The sequence below is a fragment of the Artemia sp. Qi Xiang Cuo genome, chromosome 7 (assembly GCF_049724085.1).
Source record: "Artemia sp. Qi Xiang Cuo chromosome 7, ASM4972408v1, whole genome shotgun sequence".
Lineage (NCBI taxonomy): Eukaryota > Metazoa > Arthropoda > Branchiopoda > Anostraca > Artemiidae > Artemia > Artemia sp. Qi Xiang Cuo.
In genome coordinates this window covers 63794343-63811199 of record NC_142800.1, presented here as the reverse complement: position 1 = coordinate 63811199, position 16857 = coordinate 63794343, and the positions used below count along the sequence as shown (strand labels likewise).

The window sequence follows — 16857 nt, the reverse complement described above, 5'->3', positions numbered from 1 at the left end:
CTCTTGTCATCGAATACAGCTAAAATGACTATTATAAACCTGCACACACAATAACTATTTATTTATAGCATTGTCACACTTTTTTTTTGATTTGTGGCCACATTTTTTTCTTCGACAATTCTATTATCAAACAAAGTGGCCTTTTTGCAATAAAATACCTTGATTTCATGGCACACGGTAATTTATTTTTTTTACATACAAATGACAATGACTATTTTCACTTTAACTTCCCAACTTTTAGTTGTCTTGTCTTAAGTTTCAGCTTCAACTTAGGTCCTTTAGGCTGAAATGTGCCTTCTTTTAATTTTTCACGCCATGTTAGTCATTTTTCCGAAAACGACTCCCACATAAGAGAGCAAAGCTTTTCCTGTCTACTTGGAGCATATCTACTTGGCTCCTTAGTATTAATGCTAGTTATTTTTTACTTATTTAGTACAATTATTTCATACTAGTTTCGTTCGGTCAGTTTCAATATGCATGTATATCAGAGTTTAACTGACTCCATTCATTTTTTTTTTCCTTCAATTTTGTCTGGCTATATTTTCAACTTGAACCCTTTTTATTATTTTTTTTTATTATTTACTTCAATGAAGCCTAAGGGTTTTTTTCAAGTCTTTTTCCGCTTTTTCAGCACAATTGATCACTTCTCAGCCTATATCTTTGTTTTTTATTTTTTATTAAATAGCCTAAACATGTTTTTATGCTGATTGCCCTCCTATGGTCAAATTCATTATCTCTTTATTTTGAAGAGGGGGGGGGGGGTCTATTGTCGCAACCTGTATTTTTTGAAACTATTTAAATTTCTCCGTCCGAAAGTGTTTGTATTAGAAAAGTACTGTATTTTTCAGCTGATTTTTAGAACACTTTTAATTAAATTTTTCCCCGCATTTTCTAATTCTCATTTCTTCATAAAAATACAATATTTGCGACATACCGGGTTCAGATTTTATTTTAGTTTTAATTGCGATCTTATTTTATTTTCCAAAGAGAAACAACAATTCCCTCTGCAAGGGTATATAACTTTGAATACGATTCTCACTTATCTGTGGTTTATTGATAAGCTTAAATCCGGGAAAATTGCAAGAATGAATTTTTGTTCATTACTGCAAGTTTTTTTGTTGTGTAAAGTTATGTTTTATTTTCAAAGGAAAAGTGGATACGTTTAGTTTTGCTAGGGTTAAACGGATTCGGATTTGGGTGTTGGGATTGGAACAGGTGACAACCAGTTGTTTAAACTAGGGATATCCTATGCCTGTTGGTTTTCTCAGATCCAATACATCGCTAGAGTTACAATTATTACCTTGAAATACTGTGATTTGCTTGTGACGCTGATGTTTATTTTTGACTTATTTTTAATGGATTTTGCCGCTGGCTTTTACCTCCTGGTAAGTTTTTAGGTTATAATTTATTTTTATATTGCTTTTCGTTTCTTTTACCTAGCATTTTTTGGCTTCCTAAGCTTATTCTAAGTTTTGCTTAAATCTTTATAGCGCTTCTTTAATTTTTTTTTCTTTTTACCATTTGTAACTAATAAAAAAATGTTATATTAGACCATAACTAATTATAATAAGATTACAGCCAGATTATACATGTAGTGCACTTAATGTAAACTCTTGCTGCCTTCCCCTATTATTGTTATTTTTAATTTCCGTCAAAACATTTTTTTTTCGAATTCGACTGGCGGTGCTACCTCAGAGGTCAAAGGTCAGTAGATGCATTGCATGTACTTAACATTGAGAGACCAACAGTGATTGAGCTCCTCCCAATTTGTTAGCTTCCAATGACCCTATTTCGATAGTCTATTTTCCTTCGTTTTTTTACAACAACCCAAAAAAATTTGTTTTTTTAATGTACATATCAAAAGAATTGCTTTTTAATGCTGATTCTAAATATATAACGTTTATTAAGTTTACCTTAACCCGTATAAAGTTAGGAATCTGAACATTAATTATTGTAATATAAACTGTAACGTCCTGTGTAATTGTTTTCGTAATATTATTTCTATTTAGTACCTGGATGCAATCCACTTGTAGGCTAATTTGAATTTAAGGGACTATTGGCTTCACTCTATTGGATTTCTACTATCAGACCATCTTTTATCTGATATACACTACCTGATATTCGACTAAACTCTACTGATTTATAATCAGACTAGACTTGAGGATGATTCGTCATTGAGTAACCCTAAGAGCGGACCAGAATTATCAATAATAGCTATCCCAAAAGGATGCATTGCTTTTTCTGTTTGTCCTATTGTGGGCTTATATTCTTTGTAAACAAGCATAACAGTTTTCATACATTGGTAGCTTTACATATACATGGCTCAAAAGCAGCCATGGTTTAAATTCAAATTTGAACTTTCTTCTGACTCATCTCGTGCAGCTAATTCAGAATTTGAACTTTTTCTAACACCATTATTCAAAAGAAGGTCCTCTGTGTAGGAAAAGGAGGCACTTTTAAGACCTATCCCCGAGCCTCCATTTTCTGTGATTATCGGTTTCTCTCACCGAATTTCTTGCCTTATGCAGACTTCCCATCACAGCTGGGTAACAATTCTTTTTTTTCGCTTCCTTCAGCAACTTTTGCTAAGCATCCACATTTGTTTTCTTACTTATAAGGTTACTTTTCTCTTTTTTTCCATCCCTATCTCAAGTACTTTAATTACATATTTATATATCTTTTCCTTCCCTTTGCTTTAAAAACTACAAAACTAACGTAGTATTCCGGTTAGCTTTAACAAAGGTAATTCTGTTGCTCATTACGTCGTAAAATGCCATATTTTCAAAGCATATCTACTCCTAAAACACTTGGAAATGGCAGCCTCTAACCTATAATTGTTCGGACCACAATTTATGTGCTTCCTTTGCTAAATTGTAGCAGTGTTACCCTTGAACAATAAGTCTACAGCCTGTACTTGTAGTAAGGCTGAATCAGGACCCTATTTGCTACTATTAGGCCTAAAATTCTTCTGTTTCTATCAACGTTTCATCGGTCCTGTTAGATTTTTCTGTACGTATTAACTTTTATTTTATTCTTTTAACTCGCGGTAAAAGTACTCTACTATTTAGTGATATACGGCACTACTGCATTGCAGTTATTACTAAAACCAATAAAACTACTAATAATAGACTTACTTCTACTTGCTAAATACTGAATACTGTTTTTTTTTCATTTTAAAATTCTTGATTGAGTCTTTTTTCCATTTTTTCTACTGTATACAAATCTTGGAGGGGATAAAAATCTATTTCTAATAGCCAAAGTTCGAGCAAAGCTGCTCGAAGTTTTTCTAATATGAGCGCCGCTAAAAGCGAAGTCAATTTCCTTACCCCTTCTGATAAGGTCATTTCGATGCTATTTTTTATTTTGCAACCTTATTGAGTCTCATTTACCCAGTTTTTCCGCAATTCCATCAGTTGTGGTAAGGTGATTTTAAGGTATTGAAGGGGTGTAGTGGTAGATGCCTTTATTCTCCCTTTATAGGGGAGATCAACTATGGCCCTAAAGTAATTAAACTTTGGTAGCATGTCTTAGGCTATGACCTGACTAATGAGACGTACCAGCTGGGTATATTCGAGAGACTAAATGTAGATTGTAGAGAGGTTGGCTATAACTCAATACTTTTATTCAGTTAACATAGACTAGTACAAAGTATAATAATACATACATTATTCTACTCGGACTGGTTTTCCCAAGTAGACCACAAGTATCAGAAATCTACAATAATATAAAATAAGATACTTAGACACTTACAATAATCTGACAATATTCCAAGGTATTTCTAATAAGATAAGCAACAGGCAGAGGTTCGCCCAGCCAGTCAAAGAGTGTGTCTTCAGTCTCAAAAATCTGAGTATATATATGAAAAAACCATCCGCATCCATCCCGCTCATTGACGTACTTAGCCAGGAAATTGGTTATTGAGCAAGTTCCCTCCAAGCTTACACATTCCAGGATGTGTATCTTTATCTTAATAAAAAGTGGTATTTCGAAACTTTTGTATTTGCGTCTTAATATTTTTACTAAATTCCAAATTGACTTAATTAGAAAGCTTCAACGCAGTAAAAAGTAGAATAGAGAAGGCATGGAGTGTGTTTTTGCTGTATGGGATGATACATTCAACAGCTGTTTTGTTGTTGAATGGGAAGATAAGTCTTTCAACCAAGATTAGGTGTTTAAAAAGTGACGGTAATTACAGTAGTGAAGCTTGGTTCCGAAGCGTAAGTGGTTTGCCTCTCCAATTACTGGGACTATCTGTCTTGGCTTTTTCTACAAATTTTGACAGAAAAAACTGCATTTTCGTGTACAAGCTTGATGAATGAGGTTATGATAGTATATAGGTTATAACCAAATAATTAAGATTCAATGTCTCTTAGGGGGGTGTTTCTCGCTTTTTTGAAAATATTTGATATAAAATTACTAAAAGGAAAAAGCCTATGATTATGACGTCATTGATAAATCTTTAACACGAAATATGCAGTTATTCATAGAAAAATTATTTCTCTTTTAAAAATTATTTGTTTTAAATACAAAAGGTCTTAACCCCAATACTTTCCTTTAAAATGAGCCATTGAACAACTCTCTGTGATGTTCCAGTGCCTAGCCATCTGTGGAAGAAAATAGAGAAAAAAGAAAAAAATAGGCCGTTTAGGCAGAATGCGGAAGTAGCTACCACTTTTTTTGTTTTTCAAGCCAAGGGACAGAAAGTTTTCTAGGGGTTGCAGATAAGGTGGTACTAATAGTGTACTTTTTATTCTGATCTGATTCTATTTTTAGGAGTTAGGCAATATTGTATTTATTAACATTGGGCGTGATCGTCTTTTACTAGGCTGCTAGCTACCGCTTCAACCCGGACAATTGGCTTGCACGATCAGCCGTTAACCGAAAGGTTGGAAGTTCAAGGCAACCCGGGGTCGATTTCTTCTGGTTTGTAATTCAGCTATGAATAAAACCGTGATACCGATGATACTTACAAAATTTAATCTGTAGTATCGATCCTTATGTAAATTAGTTCCTCTGGGTTGAAGCTAGTTCGTTACTGTAATAAATACATCAATTTCCTTTCAAATGAGCTATTAAACAAAACGCTATCATTCTCCAGTGCCCCGTCAGCTGCGCCAAAAAGAGACGAACCTCAGAGAATCAGGCAGCTGCTTAAGTCCAATATATACAATAGTTTTTACTTCTAATGCACGTCTTTTAATTTAAATTATATGTCAGCAATTTCCGATGAAACTTACATACTTCCCATTGATAATGAACTATTAGAATCCTTTATGTATTAGTATAGGCAAGAGTCCGTTCTTTATTGTAAATATCTTTAGGAGTTATGGGTTATCATATTTCTTAACATTGGACCTGATCGTCTCTTACTAGGTTGCTAGCTAACGCTGCAACCCAGATTTGTTAACCCCCCCCCCCAAAAAAAAAATACTGAATTGTACATAATAATGGGTAATTATGTAAAAAAAACATAATTGACAAAAAACCATTTATGATGAACTATATCGGTCCTTTGTGTAATTTATAATATTAATTTATGACGTCGTGGTGCAAATGGCTAGAACGATCGGTCGTTAACCGAAAATTTGGCGGTTCAAGCCCACCCGGAGTCGATTTCTTTTATTTGTTATTCATCGATAAATAAATACTATTTATAGTATCGATCCGTTATGTATAATTGATAATTATGTAAAATAAACCTAATTGACAAGCACCATTTATGACGAGCTATATCGGTCCCTTATGTAATATCCGTTGAAATTTACATAGTCCCCATTTATAACGAACTATATCGATCCAATATGTATGTCTTATATTGTCTTGTCTAAATATAAGTGGGTATAAATATTGCATTCACATATTACTTCATATATGGTTACTACCCATGATTATGACATCATTCATCAAGATTGGCCATAAAAATGCAGATTTTAGTGGAAAAATTTATTTGATTTAAAATTAAAAAAACAATTTAATTACAAATAGCACTATATATAGTAATTTCCTTTAAAATGAGCCATTGAACAACTCTCTACGAAGTTCCAGTGCCAAGCTATATTTGGAAAAGAAGAAAAAGAAAAATACCGTTTGGGCAGAATGCTGTAGTAGCTGACACTTTTCTTTATTTTCAAGCCAATATATTTCCCTTACTGTTAAAGCCAAATAACAGAAAATTTCCTATATAGGGGTTTTGGACAAGGCGGTTCTAATGGCTTAATTTTTGTTTTGATCTGAGTTTACTTTTAGGAGCTATGGGTTATTATATTTCTAAACATTGGACGTGATCATCTCTTAACAAGTTACTAGCTACCGCTACAACCCGGATTTGGTTGCAATTAAGAAATTAAAACTATTGCTCAGACATCATAAATATTTTTGCAGTATGCAGCTATATAAAATTATTTTATTTATAATTTTCAGGAATTATTCTATTTTCAGTTAAAAAATGTTTTTTTTGTTAAAACACCCCAAAAATTACTGCATTTTACATAATAATGGATAATTACATATAAGAAAAACGTATTTACAAACACCATTTATGATGAACTATATCGGTCCTTTACGCAATGATTACAAAAACTATTCTTACTATTCTTTGGAATAGTAATAGCCAATCTACAAAGAATCAGGCAGCTAACTAAGTCCAATATATGCAATGGTTAGCTCTTTTAATGATTCCGTTATTTAGAGTTTCGGTTACTATTGAGACGAGTCGCTCCTACTATATAGTTCGTTACCACGAACTGTTTGATTGTCGAAAAAAAGCGCGAATAAATATTGCATTCGCTTATTTCTTCATATATGGTTACTACCTACGATTATGACGTCATTGATCCAGATTGGCAATAAAAATGTAGTTTTTAGTTGAAAAATTTATTCTATTTAAAATGATTTTTAATACAAATAGCACTAGATCTAGTAGTTTCCTTTAAAATGAGCCACTGAAGAACTCTCTACGATGTTCCAGTGCCAAGCTATCAGTGGAAAATAAAAGAGAAAAAAAGAGCTACCAGTGTCTTTTATGCAGAATGCTATAGTAGCTGCCACTTTTCTTGATTTTCAAGCCAATATAAATCCCTTGTTGTTCAAGCCAAGGGACAGAAAGTTTCTTATATAGGGGGTTCGATCAAGGCGGTTATAATTGTGAACTTCTTGTTTGGATTTTACTCTTTTTTAGGATATGGGTTATTACATTTCTTAACATTGAACGTGATCGTCTCTTACTAGGTTGCTAGCTACTGCTGCAACCCGGATACAAGTTGAAACTTACGTTGTCCCCATTTATAATGAACTATATCGATCCAATTTTTATGTCTTACATTATTTTGTCGAAAGATAAGCGCGTATAAACATTGCATTCACCTTTTACTTCATATATGGTTACTACCTAAGATTATGACGCCATTCATCAAAACTGGCCATAAAAATGCAGTGTTTAGTCGAAAATTTGATTTTATTAAAAAAACAAAAATTCAAATGACACTAGATCTAGTAATTTCCTTGAAAATGAGCCATTGAACAACTTTCTACGATTTTCTAGTGCCAAGCTATCTGTAGAAAAGGAAAAAAGGGGGAAAAAAATACCGTTTAGGCATAATGCTGTAGTAGCTGCCACTTTTCTTGATTTTCAAGCCAATATATTTCCCTTCCTATTAAAGCCAACTGACAGAAATTTTGCTATATAGGGGTTTTGGACAAGGCAGTTCTAATGCTGTACTTTTTGTTTTGATCTAACTCTATTTTTAGGAGTTATGGGTTATAATATTTCTTAATATTGGACGTGATCATCTCTTACTAGGTTGATAGATACCGCTGCAACCCGGATCCTATTGGAATTGAAAAAATTAAATTATTGCTCAGACATCATAAATATTTTTGCAGTATGCAGTTAAATAAAATTATTTTATTTATAATTTTCAGGAATTATTCTAGTTTCAGTTAAAAAACAAATTTTTGGTTATAACACCCCAAAAATTACAGCATTTTACATGTTCCAGTGCCAAGCAATCAGTCGAAAAGAAAAGAGAAAAAAGATGCCGTTTAGGCATAATGCTGTAGTAGCTGCCACTTTTCATGATTTTCAAGCCAATATATTTCCCTTGCTGTTAAAGCCAAATGACAGAAATTTTCCTATATAGGGGTTTCAGACAAGGCTTGGATGAAACCATATTAATATCATTTTTGTATTATTATGGTCACTTATATAATAATCATGACGTCATGGCGTAATGATATTATTTCATAACGTTTTTGTGTCGACAGATATTAGTAAAATGCTGGATTTTTATCTAAGCCTACTTACTTGTCTGGAAAGCTGCCTTGATCATGAAGGAGGCACTCCCAGGGCGAGGCCTTAAAATTTTAGTTACTATGGGCTTTGGTTTGTCTTTTACTAGATTGCAGCTACAGCTACAACAATATCTCGTTCTTTTTTATACAATTGTGGATTCATCAAAACTTTCCGTATAATACATCCCAAACTGTTTTAATCATATTCACTGATGTGAGCAGCTTAGCGAGGCGGAAGTGTGTTCGGCGTTTGCCGCAGAGACAGATGGATCGAAACTTCTTTGAACGTCGTTGTCAAGCGTGCTTTGGTCGGGTTTCGATCCACCGACCTCTGAAGCTGCTCTGAAGATTATTATCAAGAAAACTTCATCATTGTGATAACTCTCCTTGATCTTTTGTTTTGCTCCTTCAATTTTTAATTCTCGATAAAACCTGGTCTGTTAAATACCTTTACTTTTCTCTTTTCAAGATGCTATCTCTGTTTTTTTTGTGGTACTTCTTTTTTTTTAACTTACGTGCAGCTTCCTTGGATGAAACCATATTAATATCATTTTTGTATTATTATGGTCACTTATATAATAATCATGACGTCATGGCGTAATGATATTATTTCATAACGTTTTTGTGTCGACAGATATTAGTACATACCGGATTTTTATCTAAGCCTACATACTTGTCTGGAAAGCTGCCTTGATCATGAAGGAGGCACTCCCAGGGCGAGGCCTTAAAATTTTAGTTACTATGGGCTTGGTTTGTCTTTTACTAGATTGCAGCTACAGCTACAACAATATCTCGTTCTTTACTATACAATTGTGGATTCATCAAAACTTTCCGTATAATACATCCCAAACCATTTTAATCATATTCACTGATGTGAGCAGCGTAGCGAGGCGGAAGTGTGTTCGGCGTTTGCCGCGGAGATGGATGGATCGAAACCTCTTCAAACCTCGTTGTCAAGCGTTCTTTGGTCAGATTTCGATCCACCGACCTCTGAAGCTGCTTTGATGATTATTATCAAGAAAACTTTATCATTGTGATAACTCTCCTTGATCTTTTGTTTTGCTCCTTCAATTTTTAATTCTCGATAATCCTGGTCTGTTAAATACCTTTACTTTTCTCTTTTCAAGATGCTATCTCTGTTTTTTGTGTAGTACTTCTCTTTTTTTAACTTACGTGTAGCTTCTTTGGATGAAACCATATTAATATCATTTTGGTATTATTACGGTCACTTATATAACAATCATGACGTCATGGCGTAATGATATTATTTCTTGACGTTTTTGTGTGGAAAGATATTTGTAAAATGTTAGATTTTTATCTAAACCTACTTATCTGTAGAGACTATCTATCTGAAACTTAGGTATTTAAAATCAGCATAGAAATTCGATTCTTTTGATGCATCTATTGATAATAAAATTCTTGTTTTTAGAGTTTCGGTTACTATTGAGACGAGTCACTCTTACTACACAGCAGATTACCATCGAACTGTTTGATAAGAATCGACAAATTGTGTTTCAATTTAGTTCAACATCCTGCTCAAAAATCCCTGAAAGTTTCACTGTGATACCGCTTTCCATATAATACATCATAAACCGTTTTAATCACATTAATTAACGTGAGCAGCTTAGTGCAGTGGAAGTGCGTTAGGTGTTTGCCCCGGAGATGGATGGATCGAAACCTCATCGAACTTCGATGTCTAGCGTTCTTTGGTCAGGTTTCGATCCACCAACCTCTGAAGCTGCTCTGAAGATTATTATTAAGAAAACTTCATCATTGTGATAATGCTCCTTGACCTTTTGTTTGGTTCCTTTAATTTTCAGTTCTGGATAATCCTGGTCTGTTAAATACCTTTGCTTTTCTCTCTTCAAGATGCTATCTCTGTTTTTTGTGTAGTACTGTTTTTTTTAACTTACGTGTAGCTTGCTTGGATGAAACCATATTAATATTATTTTTGTATTATTATGATTACTTATATAATAATCATGACGTCATGGCGTAATGATATTATTCCTTGACGTTTTTGTATCGAAAGATATTAGTAAAATGTTAGATTTTTATCTAATCCTACTTACCTGTCTGGAAAGCTGCCTTGATCATGAAGTAGGCACTCCCAAGGCGAGGCCTTTCCATTGTACGTCGGATTGTTTAACCCCTGTGATTACCCCAAATGGGGGCAACTCAACAATGTAATTTTGGTAGTGGTGGCTGCGTTTGCGCGGACCACTGTCCACACATTGAAAAGTGTTTTCAGTTTTTCCTCTTTTATATGTCACAGATATTGAAGTTTAAAGGAAAAAGTATATAATTTGATGTTGTTCAAGACAATAATGGGACTTGTCAAATTCATCATTAGGCCCTTTTGAAAAGAGTAATTTGTTGATAAGCTTACATGTTTGAAATATCACGTTCACATCAGTGAATATGATTAAAACGGTTTGTGATGTATTATACGTGAAAGTTTTTGATGAATCCACAATTTTATAGTACAGAAAGGTATCTAGTTGTAGCTGTAGCTTCAATCTATTGGAATCTATTGTAAGTTCGGCATTTGCCACGAAAATGGATGGATCGAAACCTCATCGAACCTCGCTGGGCCCAAAGTCTAGCGTTCTTTGGTTCGGTTTCGATCTACCAACCTCTGAAGCTGCTCTGAAGATTCTTATATTGTTGTGTATTGCACCATTTGTGTCTACATAGAAACTACCTATCTGAAACTTAAATATTTAAAATCAGCATACAAATCTGATTCTTTTCATGTATCTATTGATATTAAAATTCTGTTTTTTAGAGTTTCGGTTACTATTGAGAAGAGTCACTCTAACTACACATTTCGTTACCATCAAACTGTTTGATAAGAATCGACAAAGTGTGTTTCAATTTAGTTCAACATCCTGCTCAAAAATCCCTGAAAGCTTCACTGTGATACCCTTTTCCATATAATACATCATAAACCATTTTAATCACATTCATTAACGTTAGCAGCAAAGCGCATTGGAAGTGATTCGGGTGTTGGCCCCGGATATGGATGGATTGGAACCTCATCGAACCTTGCTGTCTAGCGTTCTTTGGTCAGGTTTCGATCCACCGACCTCTGAAGCTGCTCTGAAGATTATTATCAAGAAAACTTCATCATTGTGATAACGCTCATTGATCATGTGCTTGGCTCCTTTAATTTTCAGTTCTCGTTAATCCTAGTCTGTTAAATACCTTTGCTCTTCTCTTTTCAAGATGCTATCTCTGTTTTTTGTGTAGTACTGTTTTTTTTAACTTGCGTGTAGCTTGCTTGGATGAAACCATATTAATATAAATTTTGTATTATTATGGTCACTTATTTAATAATCATGACATCATGGCGTAATGATATTATTTCATGATATTTTTGTGTCGAAAGATATTAGTAAAATGTTAGATTTTTGTCTAAACCTACTTCCGTTTTTAAAATTACGTTTGTTAGAGTTTTGGTTACTATTTAGACGAGTCACTCCTACTATACAGTTCGTTACCATCGAACCGTTTGATAAGAATTGACATAGTGTGTTTCAATTTAGTTCAACATCCTGCTCAAAAATCCCTGAAAGTTTCACTGTGATACCCTTTCTCATATAATACATCATAAACTGTTTGAATCCCTTTCCCTAATGTAAGCAGCTTAGCGCCCTGGAAGTGCTTTGGGTGTTTGCCCCGGAGATGGATGGATCAGAAGCTCATCGATCCTCGCTGTCTAGTGTTCTTTGGTTAGGTTTCGATTCACTGACCTCTGAAGCTGCTCTGAAGATTATTATCAAGAAAACTTCATCATTGTGATAACGCTCATTGATCATTTGTGTGGCTTCTTCAATTTTTAATTCTCGATAATCCTGGTCTGTTAAATACCTTTGCTTTTTCTCTTTTCAAGATTCTTTCTCTGTTTATTGTGTAGCACTGTTTTGTTTTTTAACTTACGTATAGCTTGCTTGGATGAAACCATATTAATATCATTTTTGTATTATTATGGTCACTTATACAGTAATCATGACGTCATGGCGTAAAGATATTATTTCATGACGATTTTTTTATCGAAAGATATTAATAAAATGTTAGATTTTTATCTATACCTACTTACCTGTCTGGAAAGCTGCCTTGATCATGAAGGAGGCGATCCCAAGGCGAGGCCTCCATTGTACGTCGGATTGGTTGACCCCTGCGATTAACCCAAATGGGGGTAACTCAACAGTGTAATTTTGGTAGTGGTGGCTGCGTTCGTGGGACCCCTGTCCACACATTGAAAAGTGTTTTAATTTTCTCCTCTTTTATACGTCACACATTTTGAAGTTTAAAGGAAAAAGTATACAATTTGATGTTGTTCAAAGACAATAATGGGACATTTCAAATTCATCATTGGGCCCTTTTGAAAAGAGTAATTTGTTGATAAGCTTACATGTTTGAAATATTACAGAAGGATTATGCCTAAAATTCCAAACATATGAGAGAGCTGAGTGTATACTCTATAGATTGTAAATACTGTCATTTGGTTGGTTCAACATCCCCTTCAAAATGCACTGAAGATTTCTACTTAACACTCTAAGCTGTTCTTGGGACATAGATGTTACGACTTTTAAATAATCAATCTGCAGCAAGAGCTGCAACCATAACATTATATTAACTTTTAGTTACTATATTCCGGGGTTTGTTCTTTACTGGGTTTTGGATATCTTTACAATCATAATACCAATGTCCATAATCATATTAAACTATTCCGTTCCCTTATATGTCCTATTTATATCTGTTGCATCATCAAGCATATGATGATTTCTTTTCAAATTTAGTCACATTTCAGTTCATGGCCTAGATTTCGTTCTTTATTATAGTTTTCAAAATGTGTTTTTTTCACTTTTTGGTTACTATGGGCTCTGTTTCACCTTTTACTAGGTTGTGCCAACTGCTGCAATTATTATGTTTCAAAACATGTTTAAAATTTTTAGTTACTATGGGCTTCACCTTGTCTTTTACTAGATTGCAGCTACAGCTACAACTAGATCTCGTTCTTAACTATAAAATTGTTGATTCATCAAAACTTTCCCGTTTAATACATCACAAACCGTTTTAATCACATTCAATAATGTGAGCAGCTTAGCGCAGCGGATGTGGATTCAGCGTTTTATAGTAAAGAAAGATGGCTAGTTGTAGCTGTAGCTTCAATCTATTGAAAGTAAGTTCGGTGTTTGCTGCAGAAATGGATGGATCTAAACCTCATCGAACCTCGCTGGGCCCAAAGTCTAGCGTTCTTTGGTTAGGTTTCGATCTACCAACCTCTGAAGCTGCTCTGAAGATTCTTATATTGATGTGTATTATACCATTTGTGTCTACATAGAAACTACCTATCTGAAACTTAAATATTTAAAATCAGCATACAAATCTGATTCTTTTCATGTATTCTTTTCATGTAGTTTCGGTTACTATTGAGACGAGTCACTCTTACTACACATTTCGTTACCATCAAACTGTTTGATAAGAATTGACAAAGTGTGTTTCAATTTAGTTCAACAACAAGCTAAAAAATCCCTGAAAGTTTCACTGTGATGATTTCACTGTGATGCAACAGATATTGATAGGACATATAAGGGAACGGAATAGTTTAATATGATTATGGACATTGGTATTATGATTGTAAAGATATCCAAAACCCAGTAAAGAACAAACCTCGGCATATAGTAACTAAAAGTTAATATAATATTATGGTTGCAGCTCTTGCTGCAGATTGATTATTTAAAAGTCGTAACAGCTATGTCCCAGGAACAGCTAGAGTGTTAAGTAGAAGTCTTCAGTGCATTTTGAAGGGGATGTTGAACCAACCAAATGACAGTATTTACAATCTATAGAGTATACGCTCAGCTCTCTCATATGTTTGGGATTTTAGGCATAATCCTTCCGTAATATTTCAAACATGTAAGCTTATCAACAAATTGCTCTTTTCAAAAGGGTCCAATGATGAATTTGAAATGTCCCATTATTGTCTTTGAACAACATCAAATTGTAATGATAAAAATCTAACATTTTATTAATATCTTTCGATAAAAAAAACGTCATGAAATAATATCATTACGCAATGACGTCATGATTACTGTATAAGTGACCATGATAATACAAAAATGATATTAATATGGTTTCATCCAAGCAAGCTACACGTAAGTTAAAAAAAACAGTGCTACACAATAAACAGAGAAAGCATCTTGAAAAGAGAAAAAGCGAAGGTATTTAACAGACCAGGATTATCGAGAATTATAAATTCAAGGAGCCAAACAAATGATCAATGAGCGTTATCACAATGATGAAGTTTTCTTGATAATAATCTTCTGAGCAGCTTAAGACGACGGTAAATCGAAACCTGACCAAAGAACACTAGACAGCGAGGATCGATGAGGTTTCGATCCATCCATCTCCGGGGCAAACACCCAACGCACTTCCACTGCGCTAAGCTGCTCAAATTGGGAAAGTGACTAAAACAGTTTATGATGTATTATATGAGAAAGGGTATCACAGTAAAACTTTCAGGGATTTTTGAGCAGGATGTTGAACTAAATTGAAACACACTATTTCAATTCTTATTAAACAGTTCGATGGTAACGAACTTTATAGTAGGAGTGATTCGTCTAAATAGTAACTGAAAGTCTAACAAACGGAATTTTAAAAAACGGAAGTAGGTTTAAATAAAAATCTAACATTTTACTAATATCTTTCGACACAAAAATATCATGAAATAATATCATTACGCCATGATGTCATGATTATTAAATAAGTGACCATAATAATACAAAAATTATATTAATATGGTTTCATCCAAGCAAGCTACACGCAAGTAAAAAAAAAACAGTACTACACAAAAAACAGAGATAGCATCTTGAAAAGAGAAAATCAAAGGTATTTAACAGACTAGGATTAACGAGAACTGAAAATTAAAGGAGCCAAACAAATGATCAATGAGCGTTATCACAATGATGAAGTTTTCTTGATAATAATCTTCAGAGCAGCTTAAGAGGTCGGTGGATCGAAACCTGACCAAAGAACGCTAGACAGCAAGGTTCGATGAGGTTCCAATCCATCCATATCCGGGACCAACACCCAAATCACTTCCAATGCGCTTTGCTGCTAACGTTAATGAATGTGATTAAAACGGTTTATGATGTATTATATGGAAAAGGGTATCACAGTGAAACTTTCAGGGATTTTTGAGCAGGATGTTGAGCTAAATTGAAACACACTTTGTCGATTCTTATCAAATAGTTTGATGGTAACGAAATGTGTAGTAAGAGTGACTCGTCTCAATAGTAACCGAAACTCTAAAAAACAGAATTTTAATATCAATAGATACATGAAAAGAATCATATTTGTATGCTGATTTTAAATATTTAAGTTTCAGATAGGTAGTTTCTATGTAGACACAAATGGTATAATACACATAAGAATCTTCAGAGCAGCTTCAGAGGTTTGTAGATCGAACCTAACCAAAGAACGCTAGACTTTGGGCCCAGCGAGGTTCGATGAGGTTTCGATCCATCCATTTCTGCGGCAAACACCGAACTTACTTCCAATAGATTGAAGTTAAAGCTACAACTATATACCTTTCTTTTCTATAAAATTGTGGAGTCATCAAAATCTTTCACGTACAATACATCACAGACCGCTTTAATCACATTCACTGATGTGAATGTGATATTTCAAACATGTAAGCTTAACAACAAATTAATCTTTTCAAAAGGGCCCAATGATGAAGTTGACAAGTCCCATTATTGTCTTGAACAATATCAAATTGTATAATTTTTCCTTTAAACTTCAAAATGTGTGACATATAAAAGAGGAGAAAATGAAAACACTTTTCAATGTGTGGACAGCGGTCCGCACAAACGCAGCCATCACTACCAAAATTACATTGTTGAGTTGCCCCCATTTGGGGTAATCACAGGGGTTAAACAATCCGACGTACAATGGAAAGGCCTCGCCCTGGGAGCGCCTAATTCATGATCAAGGCAGCTTTCCAGACAGGTAAGTAGGCTTAGATAAAAATCTAACATTTTACTAATATCTTTCGATACAAAAACGTCATGAAATAATATCATTACGCCATGACGTCATGATTATTATATAAGTGATCATAATAATAAAAAATAATATTAATATGGTTTCATCCGAGCAAGCTACAGTAAGTTAAAAAAACAGTACTACACAAAAAACAGAGATAGCATCTTGAAAACAAAAAAGCAAAGGTATTTAACAGACCAGGATTATCTAGAGCTGAAAATTAAAGGAACCAAACAAAAGGTCAAGGAGAACTATCACAATGATGAAGTTTTCTTAATAATAATCTTCAGAGCAGCTTCAGAGGTTGGTGGATCGAAACCTGATCAAAGAACGCTACACAGAGAAGTTCGATGAGGTTTCGAGCCATCCATCTCCGGAGGAAACACCTAATGCACTTCCACTGCACTAAGCTGCTCACGTTAATGAATGTGATTAAAATGGTTTATGATGTATTATATGGAAAGGGGTATCACAGTGAAACTTTCAGGGATTTTTGAGCAGGATGTTGAACTA

At 34.1% G+C, this 16857-nt stretch overlaps 3 non-coding genes across 3 annotated transcripts; 2 read left to right on the top strand and 1 right to left on the bottom strand.

Moving 5' to 3' along the window:
- The first annotated feature begins 10353 nt into the window (after nt 1–10353).
- On the top strand, nt 10354–10515 carry LOC148950575 (U1 spliceosomal RNA). The gene has a single exon (XR_016142044.1). It is a non-coding gene; the product is annotated as a U1 spliceosomal RNA (small nuclear RNA).
- Nucleotides 10516–12383: 1868 nt separating this feature from the next.
- LOC148950574 (U1 spliceosomal RNA) lies at nt 12384–12542 on the top strand. The gene has a single exon (XR_016142049.1). It is a non-coding gene; the product is annotated as a U1 spliceosomal RNA (small nuclear RNA).
- Nucleotides 12543–16154: 3612 nt separating this feature from the next.
- LOC148950573 (U1 spliceosomal RNA) lies at nt 16155–16316 on the bottom strand. Its single transcript, XR_016142048.1, has one exon. It is a non-coding gene; the product is annotated as a U1 spliceosomal RNA (small nuclear RNA).
- Nucleotides 16317–16857: the final 541 nt, after the last annotated feature.